The sequence below is a fragment of the Salmo salar genome, chromosome 05 (assembly GCF_965601325.2).
Source record: "Salmo salar chromosome 05, fSalSal1, whole genome shotgun sequence".
Classification (NCBI taxonomy): Eukaryota; Metazoa; Chordata; class Actinopteri; order Salmoniformes; family Salmonidae; genus Salmo; species Salmo salar.
In genome coordinates this window covers 91,892,501-91,908,282 of record NC_138295.1, presented here as the reverse complement: position 1 = coordinate 91,908,282, position 15,782 = coordinate 91,892,501, and the positions used below count along the sequence as shown (strand labels likewise).

Sequence of the window (15,782 nt, the reverse complement as noted above, 5' to 3'; positions counted from 1 at the left end):
ACATGGAAATGGTTCCAATCGTTTTTCCACCATAAATTCTCCCCGTAGGGGATTTTAGAAACACTTAAAATAAGGGCTGTGTTTCGTGAAGGCTTACCCTGGCGTGACGTTTTGATAACCACGTAAATCTCTCTAGGACAAGGTGACTTTTATCAATGAAAAAATGAAATAGTGGAAAAACTATTGTTTGACCGCTAGGTATTATGGGTATTATGACCACACCACTGTGTGGCTCTAGAGGGCACTATGTAAGGAATAGGGTGCCATTTGGGACATATCTAACATCTACAGCCTGTCTGTCATTCAATAGCAGACCATTCTCCAACATCACAACATTATTGACACCTGCTGAAATACAAAACACACTGTCTATGGTCCTTCTGTTCTGAAGGTGTTGAAGAAATCATTTCCTTGACTTTTTCTGTCTAGAACAGGGGATCATCAACTAGATTCAGCCACGGGCTTGTTTTTCTTGTGCAGTTAGTCAGGGGACCAGAACATAATTACAGATAATTTGTAAGACTGCAAATTAACCGCAAGAAGCCCAAACAGATATAATGATTTCAAACCTTGTACATAATCACATCTCTATTATCCATGGGAATACTTTGGAACAGATTTCCTAAATTAAAATCCCTTGGAGATGATTTGCTGGTGTTTTTAGTATTTTATGTCATAAACATTATTAAAAACTTGAGGGGACAAATAAAATCCACCGCAGGCAACCAGAACCCCATCTAACTACTGTTTCTATTGAGGCCTGCTGAAACAGGCTGCCCATCTAACTACTGTTTCTATTGAGGCCTGCTGAAACAAGCTGCCCATCTAACTACTGTTTCTATTGAGGCCTGCTGAAACAAGCTGCCCATCTAACTACTGTTTCTATTGAGGCCTGCTGAAACAAGCTGCCCATCTAACTACTGTTTCTATTGAGGCCTGCTGAAACAGGCTGCCCATCTAACTACTGTTTCTATTGAGGCCTGCTGAAACAAGCTGCCCATCTAACTACTGTTTCTATTGAGGCCTGCTGAAACAAGCTGCCCATCTAACTACTGTTTCTATTGAGGCCTGCTGAAACAAGCTGCCCATCTAACTACTGTTTCTATTGAGGCCTGCTGAAACAAGCTGCCCATCTAACTACTGTTTCTATTGAGGCCTGCTGAAACAAGCTGCTCATCTAACTACTGTTTCTATTGAGGCCTGTGAAACAAGCTGCCCATCTAACTACTGTTTCTATTGAGGCCTGCTGAAACAAGCTGCCCATCTAACTACTGTTTCTATTGAGGCCTGCTGAAACAAGCTGCTCATCTAACTACTGTTTCTATTGAGGCCTGCTGAAACAAGCTGCCCATCTAACTACTGTTTCTATTGAGGCCTGCTGAAACAAGCTGCTCATCTAACTACTGTTTCTATTGAGGCCTGCTGAAACAAGCTGCTCATCTAACTACTGTTTCTATTGAGGCCTGTGAAACAAGCTGCCCATCTAACTACTGTTTCTATTGAGGCCTGCTGAAACAAGCTGCCCATCTAACTACTGTTTCTATTGAAACCAGTTCCCAAATTGATTAACATCTCAAAATACTTCAGAAAACTAACCACTCTTTCAGATGCATCAATAGGCCTAAATTACATCCTACAGTAGAGCTGAATCAGTCACAGACATCCTACAGTAGAGCTGAATCAGTCACATACATCCTACAGTAGAGCTGAATCAGTCACAGACATCCTACAGTAGAGCTGAATCAGTCACAGACATCCTACAGTAGAGCTGAATCAGTCACAGACATCCTACAGTAGAGCTGAATCAGTCACAGACATCCTACAGTAGAGCTGAATCAGTCACAGACATCCTACGAGTAGAGCTGAATCAGTCACAGACATCCTACAGTAGAGCTGAATCAGTCACAGACATCCTACGGTAGAGCTGAATCAGTCACAGACATCCTAAAGTAGAGCTGAATCAGTCACAGACATCCTACGGTAGAGCTGAATAAGTCACAGACATCCTACAGTAGAGCTGAATCAGTCACAGACATCCTACGAGTAGAGCTGAATCAGTCACAGACATCCTACAGTAGAGCTGAATCAGTCACAGACATCCTACAGTAGAGCTGAATCAGTCACAGACATCCTACAGTAGAGCTGAATCAGTCACAGACATCCTACGGTAGAGCTGAATCAGTCACAGACATCCTACGGTAGAGCTGAATCAGTCACAGACATCCTACGGTAGAGCTGAATCAGTCACAGACATCCTACGGTAGAGCTGAATCAGTCACAGACATCCTACGGTAGAGCTGAATAAGTCACAGACATCCTACGGTAGAGCTGAATCAGTCACAGACATCCTACGGTAGAGCTGAATCAGTCACAGACATCCTACAGTAGAGCTGAATCAGTCACAGACATCCTACGGTAGAGCTGAATCAGTCACAGACATCCTACGGTAGAGCTGAATCAGTCACAGACATCCTACGGTAGAGCTGAATCAGTCACAGACATCCTACAGTAGAGCTGAATCAGTCACAGACATCCTACGGTAGAGCTGAATCAGTCACAGACATCCTACGGTAGAGCTGAATCAGTCACAGACATCCTACGGTAGAGCTGAATCAGTCACAGACATCCTACAGTAGAGCTGAATCAGTCACAGACATCCTACGGTAGAGCTGAATCAGTCACAGACATCCTACGGTAGAGCTGAATCAGTCACAGACATCCTACGGTAGAGCTGAATCAGTCACAGACATCCTACAGTAGAGCTGAATCAGTCACAGACATGTTAAAGTAATAAGCACAAAATGAAGGTGGCATCACAAGTGCATACTGACCAGTAGGACTGTTCCTGTCTGTACTAGATAACCAGGTCTCTAATCCACTCTGGTGATTGGTCAGTAGGGCTGTTCCTGTCTGTACTAGATAACCAGGTCTATAATCCACTCTGGTGATTGGTCAGTAGGACTGTTCCTGTCTGTACTAGATAACCAGGTCTCTAATCCACTCTGGTGATTGGTCAGTAGGACTGTTCCTGTCTGTACTAGATAACCAGGTCTATAATCCACTCTGGTGATTGGTCAGTAGGACTGTTCCTGTCTGTACTAGATAACCAGGTCTGTAATCCACTCTGGTGATTGGTCAGTAGGACTGTTCCTGTCTGTACTAGATAACCAGGTCTCTAATCCACTCTGGTGATTGGTCAGTAGGACTGTTCCTGTCTGTACTAGATAACCAGGTCTCTAATCCACTCTGGTGATTGGTCAGTAGGACTGTTCCTGTCTGTACTAGATAACCAGGTCTCTAATCCACTCTGGTGATTGGTCAGTAGGACTGTTCCTGTCTGTACTAGATAACCAGGTCTCTAATCCACTCTGGTGATTGGTCAGTAGGACTGTTCCTGTCTGTACTAGATAACCAGGTCTATAATCCACTCTGGTGATTGGTCAGTAGGACTGTTCCTGTCTGTACTAGATAACCAGGTCTCTAATCCACTCTGGTGATTGGTCAGTAGGACTGTTCCTGTCTGTACTAGATAACCAGGTCTCTAATCCACTCTGGTGATTGGTCAGTAGGACTGTTCCTGTCTGTACTAGATAACCAGGTCTATAATCCACTCTGGTGATTGGTCAGTAGGACTGTTCCTGTCTGTACTAGATAACCAGGTCTCTAATCCACTCTGGTGATTGGTCAGTAGGACTGTTCCTGTCTGTACTAGATAACCAGGTCTATAATCCACTCTGGTGATTGGTCAGTAGGACTGTTCCTGTCTGTACTAGATAACCAGGTCTGTAATCCACTCTGGTGATTGGTCAGTAGGGCTGTTCCTGTCTGTACTAGATAACCAGGTCTATAATCCACTCTGGTGATTGGTCAGTAGGACTGTTCCTGTCTGTACTAGATAACCAGGTCTATAATCCACTCTGGTGATTGGTCAGTAGGACTGTTCCTGTCTGTACTAGATAACCAGGTCTCTAATCCACTCTGGTGATTGGTCAGTAGGGCTGTTCCTGTCTGTACTAGATAACCAGGTCTCTAATCCACTCTGGTGATTGGTCAGTAGGACTGTTCCTGTCTGTACTAGATAACCAGGTCTATAATCCACTCTGGTGATTGGTCAGTAGGACTGTTCCTGTCTGTACTAGATAACCAGGTCTATAATCCACTCTGGTGATTGGTCAGTAGGACTGTTCCTGTCTGTACTAGATAACCAGGTCTGTAATCCACTCTGGTGATTGGTCAGTAGGACTGTTCCTGTCTGTACTAGATAACCAGGTCTCTAATCCACTCTGGTGATTGGTCAGTAGGGCTGTTCCTGTCTGTACTAGATAACCAGGTCTATAATCCACTCTGGTGATTGGTCAGTAGGACTGTTCCTGTCTGTACTAGATAACCAGGTCTCTAATCCACTCTGGTGATTGGTCAGTAGGACTGTTCCTGTCTGTACTAGATAACCAGGTCTATAATCCACTCTGGTGATTGGTCAGTAGGACTGTTCCTGTCTGTACTAGATAACCAGGTCTATAATCCACTCTGGTGATTGGTCAGTAGGACTGTTCCTGTCTGTACTAGATAACCAGGTCTCTAATCCACTCTGGTGATTGGTCAGTAGGACTGTTCCTGTCTGTACTAGATAACCAGGTCTATAATCCACTCTGGTGATTGGTCAGTAGGACTGTTCCTGTCTGTACTAGATAACCAGGTCTGTAATCCACTCTGGTGATTGGTCAGTAGGACTGTTCCTGTCTGTACTAGATAACCAGGTCTCTAATCCACTCTGGTGATTGGTCAGTAGGGCTGTTCCTGTCTGTACTAGATAACCAGGTCTCTAATCCACTCTGGTGATTGGTCAGTAGGGCTGTTCCTGTCTGTACTAGATAACCAGGTCTATAATCCACTCTGGTGATTGGTCAGTAAGGCTGTTTCCTGTCTACTCTATCCACGGAGCCACAGTGTCACCAATGAGGATGGTTACATATTATCCTCTTTACTATCAACTTCATTATGAGAGCGTTGATGGGCACTTAACCTCAACCTTTAAGATGTTGAAATGTAAAGGTCAGGTGTTAGTCAGGCGTTTGAGTGGCCCATTTCCATCTGGCTGGCTGGGTAATGTGCTTAATACCTAGGAGAAAGAGGTGGATGAGGAGGAAGGGGACAGGGAGGAGGACCAGGGGAGAGGGAGGTGGTGGAGGAGGAGGAAGGTGGTGGAGGAGGGGGAAGGGGACAGGGAGGTGGTGGAGGAGGACCAGGGGAGAGGGAGGAGGTGGATGAGGAGGAAGGGGACAGGGAGGTGGTGGAGGAGGAGGGGGAGGTGGTGGAGTTGCAGGAGAGGGAGAGAGAGAGGGCAGAAGGAGCAGGAGGTAGTGAGGTGGTGGAGGAGGGAGAGAGAGAGGGCAGAAGGAGCAGGAGGTAGTGAGGTGGTGGAGGAGGGGGAGAGAGAGGACAGAAGGAGCAGGAGGTAGTGAGGTGGTGGAGGAGGACCAGAAGGAGCGGTGGAGAGGGAGGTGCTGGAGGAGGACCAGAAGGAGCGGTGGAGAGGGAGGTGCTGGCTGGATGACTGGCTGGCTGGCTAACTGGCTGGCTGGATGACTGGCTGTACCACAGGGGAGAGGAAATGCCAGCTCTGGGTTCAAATACAATTAGAAAATCTATCAAATCGCCTCTCAGAGTTTCCTTCAGTAAGTCCACCAGAACATTTCTCCTTTAGTATGCTTAATACCAGAAGATATGTCATTTTGGGACTGTTCTATTGGTCAACTGTGCCAGGCGAGCTCAATCAAGCACAGATAAATGATATGAAATGATTTGAAAACAGTATTGAAAGCCAGCTCTGTCTGACAGCTGTAGAAAAGACATCTGGTCCTGCTGTCCACAAAAACTCACAACTCAATGGGCTTCCTGTACTGAGACAGCAGCAAGACATCTCCACACTGAAGACTGAAACGGGACAGTAGAATCAGATGTGTTTCCATCCTGTACTGAGACAGCAGCAAGACATCACACTGAAGACTGAAACGGGACAGTAGAATCAGATGTGTTTCCATCCTGTACTGAGACAGCAGCAAGACATCTCCACACTGAAGACTGAAACGGGACAGTAGAATCAGATGTGTTTCCATCCTGTACTGAGACAGCAGCAAGACATCTCCACACTGAAGACTGAAACGGGACAGAGTAGAATCAGATGTGTTTCCATCCTGTACCACAACACTCAAACATCTCTCCACACAGAAGACTGAAACGGGACAGAGTAGAATCAGATGTGTTTCCATCCTGTACCACAACACTCAAACATCTCTACACACAGAAGACTGAAACGGGACAGAGTAGAATCAGATGTGTTTCCATCCTGTACCACAACACTCAAACATCTCTCCACACAGAAGACTGAAACGGGACAGTAGAATCAGATGTGTTTCCATCCTGTACCACAACACTCAAACATCTCTCCACACTGAAGACTGAAACGGGACAGTAGAATCAGATATGTTTCCATCCTGTACCACAACACTCAAACATCTCTACACACAGAAGACTGAAACGGGACAGAGTAGAATCAGATGTGTTTCCATCCTGTACCACAACACTCAAACATCTCTCCACACTGAAGACTGAAACGGGACAGAGTAGAATCAGATGTGTTTCCATCCTGTACCACAACACTCAAACATCTCTCCACACAGAAGACTGAAACGGGACAGAGTAGAATCAGATGTGTTTCCATCCTGTACCACAACACTCAAACATCTCTCCACACAGAAGACTGAAACGGGACAGAGTAGAATCAGATGTGTTTCCATCCTGTACCACAACACTCAAACATCTCTCCACACAGAAGACTGAAACGGGACAGTAGAATCAGATGTGTTTCCATCCTGTACCACAACACTCAAACATCTCTCCACACAGAAGACTGAAACGGGACAGTAGAATCAGATGTGTTTCCATCCCGTACCACAACACTCAAACATCTCTACATACAGAAGACTGAAACGGGACAGAGTAGAATCAGATGTGTTTCCATCCTGTACCACAACACTCAAACATCTCTCCACACAGAAGACTGAAACGGGACAGAGTAGAATCAGATGTGTTTCCATCCTGTACCACAACACTCAAACATCTCTACATACAGAAGACTGAAACGGGACAGTAGAATCAGATGTGTTTCCATCCCGTACCACAACACTCAAACATCTCTACATACAGAAGACTGAAACGGGACAGAGTAGAATCAGATGTGTTTCCATCCTGTACCACAACACTCAAACATCTCTACATACAGAAGACTGAAACGGGACAGAGTAGAATCAGATGTGTTTCCATCCTGTACCACAACACTCAAACATCTCTCCACACAGAAGACTGAAACGGGACAGAGTAGAATCAGATGTGTTTCCATCCTGTACCACAACACTCAAACATCTCTACACACAGAAGGATCTGTGCCAGGTTTTCTTTTTGTCTGGTGATCAAACAAGTTGCTTCTGTTGCACTTAAAGTAGCATAAGATCAGGAAATGGGGTATGAAAACACACTGCTGTACATATACAGTCCAATACTGTTCCAGTGTGCTGACAGTCAGTGAACCTAAATCCAAAGAGACATTTTTGTCCGACCTAATTTTGCGTGATTTGTAAATCAAGTCAGAGGTAAAATTCCAGGATGTACATTCAGGTATCATCACGTGTTCTACTGTACATGATGTGTCTTGGCCCTGTCCGTTCAGGGTCCGTTCAGGGTGGAGGGACTGCAGGCTAGATCAACACAGCTTGGCATGGCAGTCACAAAGATGGGATGTCTGGGAGTTTTTAAAAATCAGTCAGCAGGTCAGACTCAACAGATCAGGAGCGATGTGCCAGACAGACAGGGAGGGAGAGGAGGGAGGCAGGGAGGGAGAGCAGGGAGGGAGAGCAGGGAGGGAGAGCAGGGAGGGAGAGCAATGAGGAAGGGAGAGCAGGGAGGCAGGGAGAGAGAGCAGGGAGGCAGGGGAGGGAGAGCAGGGAGGGGGAGGCAGGGGAGGGAGAGCAGGGAGGGAGAGCAGGGAGGGAGAGCAGGGAGGAAGAGCAGGGAGGGAGAGCAGGGAGGCAGGGAGGGAGAGCAGGGAGGGAGGGAGAGAGAGCAGGGAGGAAGAGCAGGGAGGGAGAGCAGGGAGGAAGAGCAGGGAGGGAGAGCAGGGAGGAAGAGCAGGGAGGGAGAGCAGGGAGGAAGAGCAGGGAGGGAGAGCAGGGAGGGAGAGCAGGGAGGGAGAGCAGGGAGGCAGGGAGAGAGAGCAGGGAGGCAGAGCAGGGAGGCAGAGCAGGGAGGCAGAGCAGGGAGGTAGAGCAGGGAGGTAGAGCAGGGAGGGAGAGCAGGGAGGCAGAGCAGGGAGGGAGAGCAGGGAGGGAGAGCAGGGAGGCAGGGAGAGAGAGCAGGGAGGCAGAGCAGGGAGGCAGAGCAGGGAGGTAGAGCAGGGAGGTAGAGCAGGGAGGGAGAGCAGGGAGGCAGAGCAGGGAGGGAGAGCAGGGAGGGAGGGAGGTAGAGCAGGGAGGTAGAGCAGGGAGGTAGAGCAGGGAGGCAGAGCAGGGAGGGAGGGAGAGCAGGGAGGAAGAGCAGGGAGGGAGAGCAGGGAGGCAGGGAGAGAGAGCAGGGAGGCAGAGCAGGGAGGCAGAGCAGGGAGGTAGAGCAGGGAGGTAGAGCAGGGAGGCAGAGCAGGGAGGCAGAGCAGGGAGGGAGAGCAGGGAGGGAGAGCAGGGAGGCAGGGAGAGAGAGCAGGGAGGCAGAGCAGGGAGGCAGAGCAGGGAGGGAGAGCAGGGAGGGAGAGCAGGGAGGCAGGGAGAGAGAGCAGGGAGGCAGAGCAGGGAGGCAGAGCAGGGAGGTAGAGCAGGGAGGTAGAGCAGGGAGGGAGAGCAGGGAGGCAGAGCAGGGAGGGAGAGCAGGGAGGGAGGGAGGTAGAGCAGGGAGGTAGAGCAGGGAGGTAGAGCAGGGAGGCAGAGCAGGGAGGGAGGGAGAGCAGGGAGGAAGAGCAGGGAGGGAGAGCAGGGAGGAAGAGCAGGGAGGGAGTGCAGGGAGGCAGGGAGAGAGAGCAGGGAGGCAGAGCAGGGAGGCAGAGCAGGGAGGTAGAGCAGGGAGGTAGAGCAGGGAGGGAGAGCAGGGAGGGAGAGCAGGGAGGCAGGGAGAGAGAGCAGGGAGGCAGAGCAGGGAGGCAGAGCAGGGAGGTAGAGCAGGGAGGTAGAGCAGGGAGGGAGAGCAGGGAGGCAGAGCAGGGAGGGAGAGCAGGGAGGGAGGGAGGTAGAGCAGGGAGGTAAAGCAGGGAGGCAGAGCAGGGAGGGAGGGAGAGCAGGGAGGAAGAGCAGGGAGGGAGAGCAGGGAGGCAGGGAGAGAGAGCAGGGAGGCAGAGCAGGGAGGCAGAGCAGGGAGGGAGGGAGGGAGGTAGAGCAGGGAGGTAGAGCAGGGAGGCAGAGCAGGGAGGCAGAGCAGGGAGGTAGGGAGGGAGAGCAGGGAGGGAGGGAGGGAGGTAGAGCAGGGAGGCAGAGCAGGGAGGGAGAGCAGGGAGGTAGAGCAGGGAGGGAGAGCAGGGAGGGAGAGCAGGGAGGGAGACACCAGTTTTGGTACAGGTACAGCAGACTAGCACACTACCTACAGTAACATCCATTTATTCAGCCGATACTCGGGAAGTCAAATATCTATACAAGACTGTGATATGTAACTATCTATTTCCCCAACACTTGAGGGGAGGAGGCACCGCCTGCAGAACTGAACCGGGTTCAAGAGATCTCCACCTGATCTCAGAGGACATCTGCTGGCGCCCGGGTCACTGGTGTGCAGCGAAGCTGAACCAATCGCCCGAGCCCTGCCTCCCATCCAACCCTGGCATGAGCCGACGTGATTGGCTTTCCCCCTGGGGTGTCTGGGCGAAAGCTCATCCACGTCGCGCCTGATTCACTGTGTCACCACGGCCGGGCGCCGAGCGCATTAGGGCGCCGTTTGTCAGGAGCGTTACTGAATAATGCAGGCGTGATGTAGCTCGTAATGGCAGGGTCCTGAACAACGAGGCCTTTTTAAAAACAGGGTGTCACAACGGACTTGTAGAGATGAGCATCTTTTTAAGTGGCTGTTCTCCTCAGAGGAGACTCACGGACTGACTCAGGAGACAGGTCAGTGACAGTCCTGCTCTCCACTCAGGAGACAGGTCAGTGACAGTCCTGCTCTCCACTCAGGAGACAGGTCAGTGACAGTCCAGCTCTCCACTCAGGAGACAGGTCAGTGACAGTCCTGCTCTCCACTCAGGAGACAGGTCAGTGACAGTCCTGCTCTCCACTCAGGAGACAGGTCAGTGACAGTCCAGCTCTCCACTCAGGAGACAGGTCAGTGACAGTCCAGCTCTCCACTCAGGAGACACGTCAGTGACAGTCCTGCTCTCCACTCAGGAGACAGGTCAGTGACAGTCCCGCTCTCCACTCAGGAGACAGGTCAGTGACAGTCCTGCTCTCCACTCAGGAGACAGGTCAGTGACAGTCCAGCTCTCCACTCAGGAGACCAAGGGCCATTTACACGTCACCCTGAGGAAGGAAGGGCCATTTACACGCCACCCTGAGGAAGGAAGGGCCATTTACACGTCACCCTGAGGAAGGAAGGGCCATTTACACGCCACCCTGAGGAAGGAAGGGCCATTTACACGTCACCCTGAGGAAGGAAGGGCCATTTACACGTCACCCTGAGGAAGGAAGGGCCATTTACACGTCACCCTGAGGAAGGAAGGGCAGAGAATCAAACTGGTTTGTTGACATTAGTAGCCAGCTAAGTAAAAAGGAGATCAGATGGATGTGTGATGACTGAGGGTTCTGAGGACTGCCGTTCCTAATCTGACTGAATAATAACTGACAGTCTACCTCAACGTTTCCCCTCACATCCCCTGAGATGGAGGACTCATTATGGAAGATTTATAAACAGACTGAACTCCAACTCAAAAGCCTCTAGTAAACCAGACACACACACACACACACACACACACACACACACACACACACACACACACACACACACACACACACACACACACACACACACACACACACACACACACACACACACACACACACACGCAGTCCTACCATCTCTCCTCTAACCTTCATATAGTCCTACCATCTCTCCTCTAACCTTCATATAGTCCTACCATCTCTCCTCTAACCTTCATATAGTCCTACCATCTCTCCTCTAACCTTCATATAGTCCTACCATCTCTCCTCTAACCTTCATATAGTCCTACCATCTCTCCTCTAACCTTCATATAGTCCTACCATCTCTCCTCTAACCTTCATATAGTCCTACCATCTCTCCTCTAACCTTCATATAGTCCTACCATCTCTCCTCTAACCTTCATATAGACCTACCATCTCTCCTCTAACCTTCATTTAGTCCTACCATCTCTCCTCTAACCTTCATATAGTCCTACCATCTCTCCTCTAAACTTCATATAGTCCTACCATCTCTCCTCTAACCTTCATATAGTCCTACCATCTCTCCTCTAACCTTCATATAGTCCTACCATCTCTCCTCTAATCTTCATATAGTCCTACCATCTCTCCTCTAACCTTCATATAGTCCTACCATCTCTCCTCTAAACTTCATATAGTCCTACCATCTCTCCTCTAACCTTCATATAGTCCTACCATCTCTCCTCTAACCTTCATATAGTCCTACCATCTCTCCTCTAATCTTCATATAGTCCTACCATCTCTCCTCTAACCTTCATATAGTCCTACCATCTCTCCTCTAACCTTCATATAGACCTACCATCTCTCCTCTAACCTTCATATAGTCCTACCATCTCTCCTGTACACCTTCATATAGTCCTACCAACTCTCCTCTAACCTTCATATAGTCCTACCATCTCTCCTCTAACCTTCATATAGTCCTACCATCTCTCCTCTAACCTTCATATAGTCCTACCATCTCTCCTCTAACCTTCATATAGTCCTACCATCTCTCCTCTAACCTTCATATAGTCCTACCATCTCTCCTCTAACCTTCATATAGTCCTACCATCTCTCCTCTAACCTTCATATAGTCCTACCATCTCTCCTCTAACCTTAATATAGTCCTACCATCTCTCCTCTAAACTTCATATAGTCCTACCATCTCTCCTCTAACCTTCATATAGTCCTACCATCTCTCCTCTAACCTTCATATAGTCCTACCATCTCTCCTCTAACCTTCATATAGTCCTACCATCTCTCCACTAACCTTCATATAGTCCTACCATCTCTCCTCTAACCTTCATATAGTCCTACCATCTCTCCTCTAACCTTCATATAGTCCTACCATCTCTCCTCTAACCTTCATATAGTCCTACCATCTCTCCTCTAACCTTCATATAGTCCTACCATCTCTCCTCTAACCTACATATAGTCCTACCATCTCTCCTCTAACCTTCACATAGTCCTACCATCTCTCCTCTAACCTTCATATAGTCCTACCATCTCTCCTCTACACACTTCACATAGTCCTACCATCTCTCCTCTAACCTTCATATAGTCCTACCATCTCTCCTCTAACCTTCTTATAGATCTACCATCTCTCCTCTAACCTTCTTATAGACCTACCATCTCTCCTCTAACCTTCATATAGTCCTACCATCTCTCCTCTAACCTTCATATAGTCCTACCATCTCTCCTCTAACCTTCATATAGTCCTACCATCTCTCCTCTAACCTTCATATAGTCCTACCATCTCTCCTCTAACCTTCATATAGTCCTACCATCTCTCCTCTAACCTTCATATAGTCCTACCATCTCTCCTCTAACCTTCATATAGTCCTACCATCTCTCCTCTAACCTTCATATAGTCCTACCATCTCTCCTCTAACCTTCATATAGTCCTACCATCTCTCCTCTAACCTTCATATAGTCCTACCATCTCTCCTCTAACGTTCTTATAGACCTACCATCTCTCCTCTAACCTTCATATAGTCCTACCTCTACAGGTTAAAACATATCGTTATGAACTGCGTGATGATATGTAATCATCTCTGACCATAAACCAGTCAGCCATCCTAACATAAAACCTTCCATGACCTTCCATATTGTAAACCCTGGTCTCTGCTCTCGACCGCAGCAGAGCATTGCCATTAACAAAGCAACAGGACTATCAGCCTGATCTCTTGGCACAAACACAACACCGGTATACCATCTGTTGATTGTTGATGTGCAACACAGGGCTGATCTCCATCTCGGAGGTTCAGTATGGTGTGTAAACACACACAGGGTTATAAACACACAGCTTTACCTGTATACTCAGGGAAGAGAGGTCAGGGCTTTGTGGTTAAGGTCACCTTTCCCTGACCTTAGGTTACTTAAGGTATCACAACTGTCAAGGGCTGCTGATGAAGGCTGGTTGGACCATTAAGTGTGTTACTAACAAGTGAGAACAGTCTTCAGGGCTTTGTGGTTAAACAGGGACATTAGGCGGTGGAGATTATAGGCCCTAGTCACTTTTTATTTACCTCAGGTTACATAACAGATCCCAGTATACCAGAAAGAACAAAGCTGAGAGCAACATGTTTTACAATTCAAGAAGTACTTCTTCAGAGGTGGAGGCCATGCAGGTTGTCTTCATGGTCACGTAGCTGTAGAGAAGGGTTTGTAATGGCTGTAGGTATGTATCCATGCAGGTTGTCTTCAGGGTCATGGAGCAGTAGAGAAGGGTTTGTAATGGCTGTAGGTATGTATCCATGCAGGTTGTCTTCAGGGTCATGGAGCAGTAGAGAAGGGTTTGTAATGGCTGTAGGTATGTATCCATGCAGGTTGTCTTCATGGTCATGTAGCAGTAGAGAAGGGTTTGTAATGGCTGTAGGTATGTATCCATGCAGGTTGTCTTCAGGGTCATGGAGCAGTAGAGAAGGGTTTGTAATGGCTGTAGGTATGTATCCATGCAGGTTGTCTTCATGGTCATGTAGCAGTAGAGAAGGGTTTGTAATGGCTGTAGGTATGTCTCCATGTTCTTATCATCTCCATGTCCATATCCTCCCTCCGTTCTTATCCTCCCTCTGTTCTTATCCTCCCTCTGTTCTTATCCTCCCTCCGTGCTTATCCTCCCTCCGTGCTTATCCTCCCTCTGTTCTTATCCTCCCTCTGTTCTTATCCTCCCTCTGTTCTTATCCTCCCTCCGTGCTTATCCTCCCTCCGTGCTTATCCTCCCTCCGTGCTTATCCTCCCTCTGTTCTTATCCTCCCTCCGTTCTTATCCTCCCTCTGTTCTTATCCTCCCTCTGTTCTTATCCTCCCTCCGTGCTTATCCTCCCTCCGTGCTTATCCTCCCTCTGTTCTTATCCTCCCTCTGTTCTTATCCTCCCTCTGTTCTTATCCTCCCTCCGTGCTTATCCTCCCTCTGTTCTTATCCTCCCTCTGTTCTTATCCTCCCTCCGTGCTTATCCTCCCTCCGTGCTTATCCTCCCTCTGTTCTTATCCTCCCTCTGTTCTTATCCTCCCTCCGTGCTTATCCTCCCTCTGTGCTTATCCTCCCTCTGTGCTTATCCTCCCTCCGTGCTTATCCTCCCTCTGTTCTTATCCTCCCTCTGTTCTTATCCTCCCTCCGTTCTTATCCTCCCTCCGTGCTTATCCTCCCTCTGTGCTTATCCTCCCTCTGTGCTTATCCTCCCTCCGTGCTTATCCTCCCTCTGTGCTTATCCTCCCTCCGTGCTTATCCTCCCTCTGTTCTTATCCTCCCTCTGTCCTCCCTCTGTTCTTGTCCTCCTTCTGTTCTTATCCTCTCCATGTCCATCTCCTCCCTCTGTGGAGATGGAGGGCCAAGACCAGGTCACAGTGCCAGATCTCTGGTCTGGAGGACGACTCCCATCAACTGATCTGACGATGTTTCACCTTTTACATAGATCTGGATGATGGACCTCAGTCCATGTTTCCCATTTTACATAGATCTGGATGATGGACCTCAGTCCATGTTTCACCAGAATACAGACAGCTTTGCTTAGACGCAAAAGTAGTCGAAACAGATACAATTCACCCGATTAAAAAGATGCAACATTCAGTTACAACAGAAAAACAGCAAGGACGATAAGCACTGATTGATTTTATAAGGGTATGAATAAAATCAAAGAGCTTTTATAATGAAATGTGTTCAAGTTCATCTACTTCCTCTGTTTCTCTCTCTTTCTGTCCCTCACTCTCTCCCCCTCATCCTCTCGTCTCTCATCCTCTCTTTATCCCTCCCTCTTTCAATAACAGGTGGCATTGTAATGTATTCATAGGCCACGCACTGCATTCAGGCAAACATCACATCTACTGTACACAGGCTAGCGAACGAGGCCAAACATCACATCTCCTACTGTACACAGGCTAGCTAACGAGGCCAAACATCACATCTCCTACTGTATACAGGCTAGCTAACGAGGCCAAACATCACATCTCCTACTGTACACAGGCTAGCTAACGAGGCCAAACATCACATCTCCTACTGTACACAGGCTAGCTAACGAGGCCAAACATCACATCTCCTACCGTACACAGGCTAGCTAACGAGGCCAAACATCACATCTACTGTACACAGGCTAGCTAACGAGGCCAAACATCACATCTCCTACTGTACACAGGCTAGCTAACGAGGCCAAACATCACATCTCCTACTGTACACAGGCTAGCTAACGAGGCCAAACATCACATCTCCTACTGTATACAGGCTAGCTAACGAGGCCAAACATCACATCTCCTACCGTACACAGGCTAGCTAACGAGGCCAAACGTCACATCTCCTACTGTACACAGGCTAGCTAACGAGGCCAAACATCACATC

The 15,782-nt window shown here is 48.4% G+C and overlaps 1 protein-coding gene across 4 annotated transcripts in view; it reads right to left on the bottom strand.

Moving 5' to 3' along the window:
- The window catches only part of cdkal (CDK5 regulatory subunit-associated protein 1-like 1), an 839,461-nt gene that overhangs the window by 611,326 nt on the left and 212,353 nt on the right, over window positions 1-15,782 (bottom strand).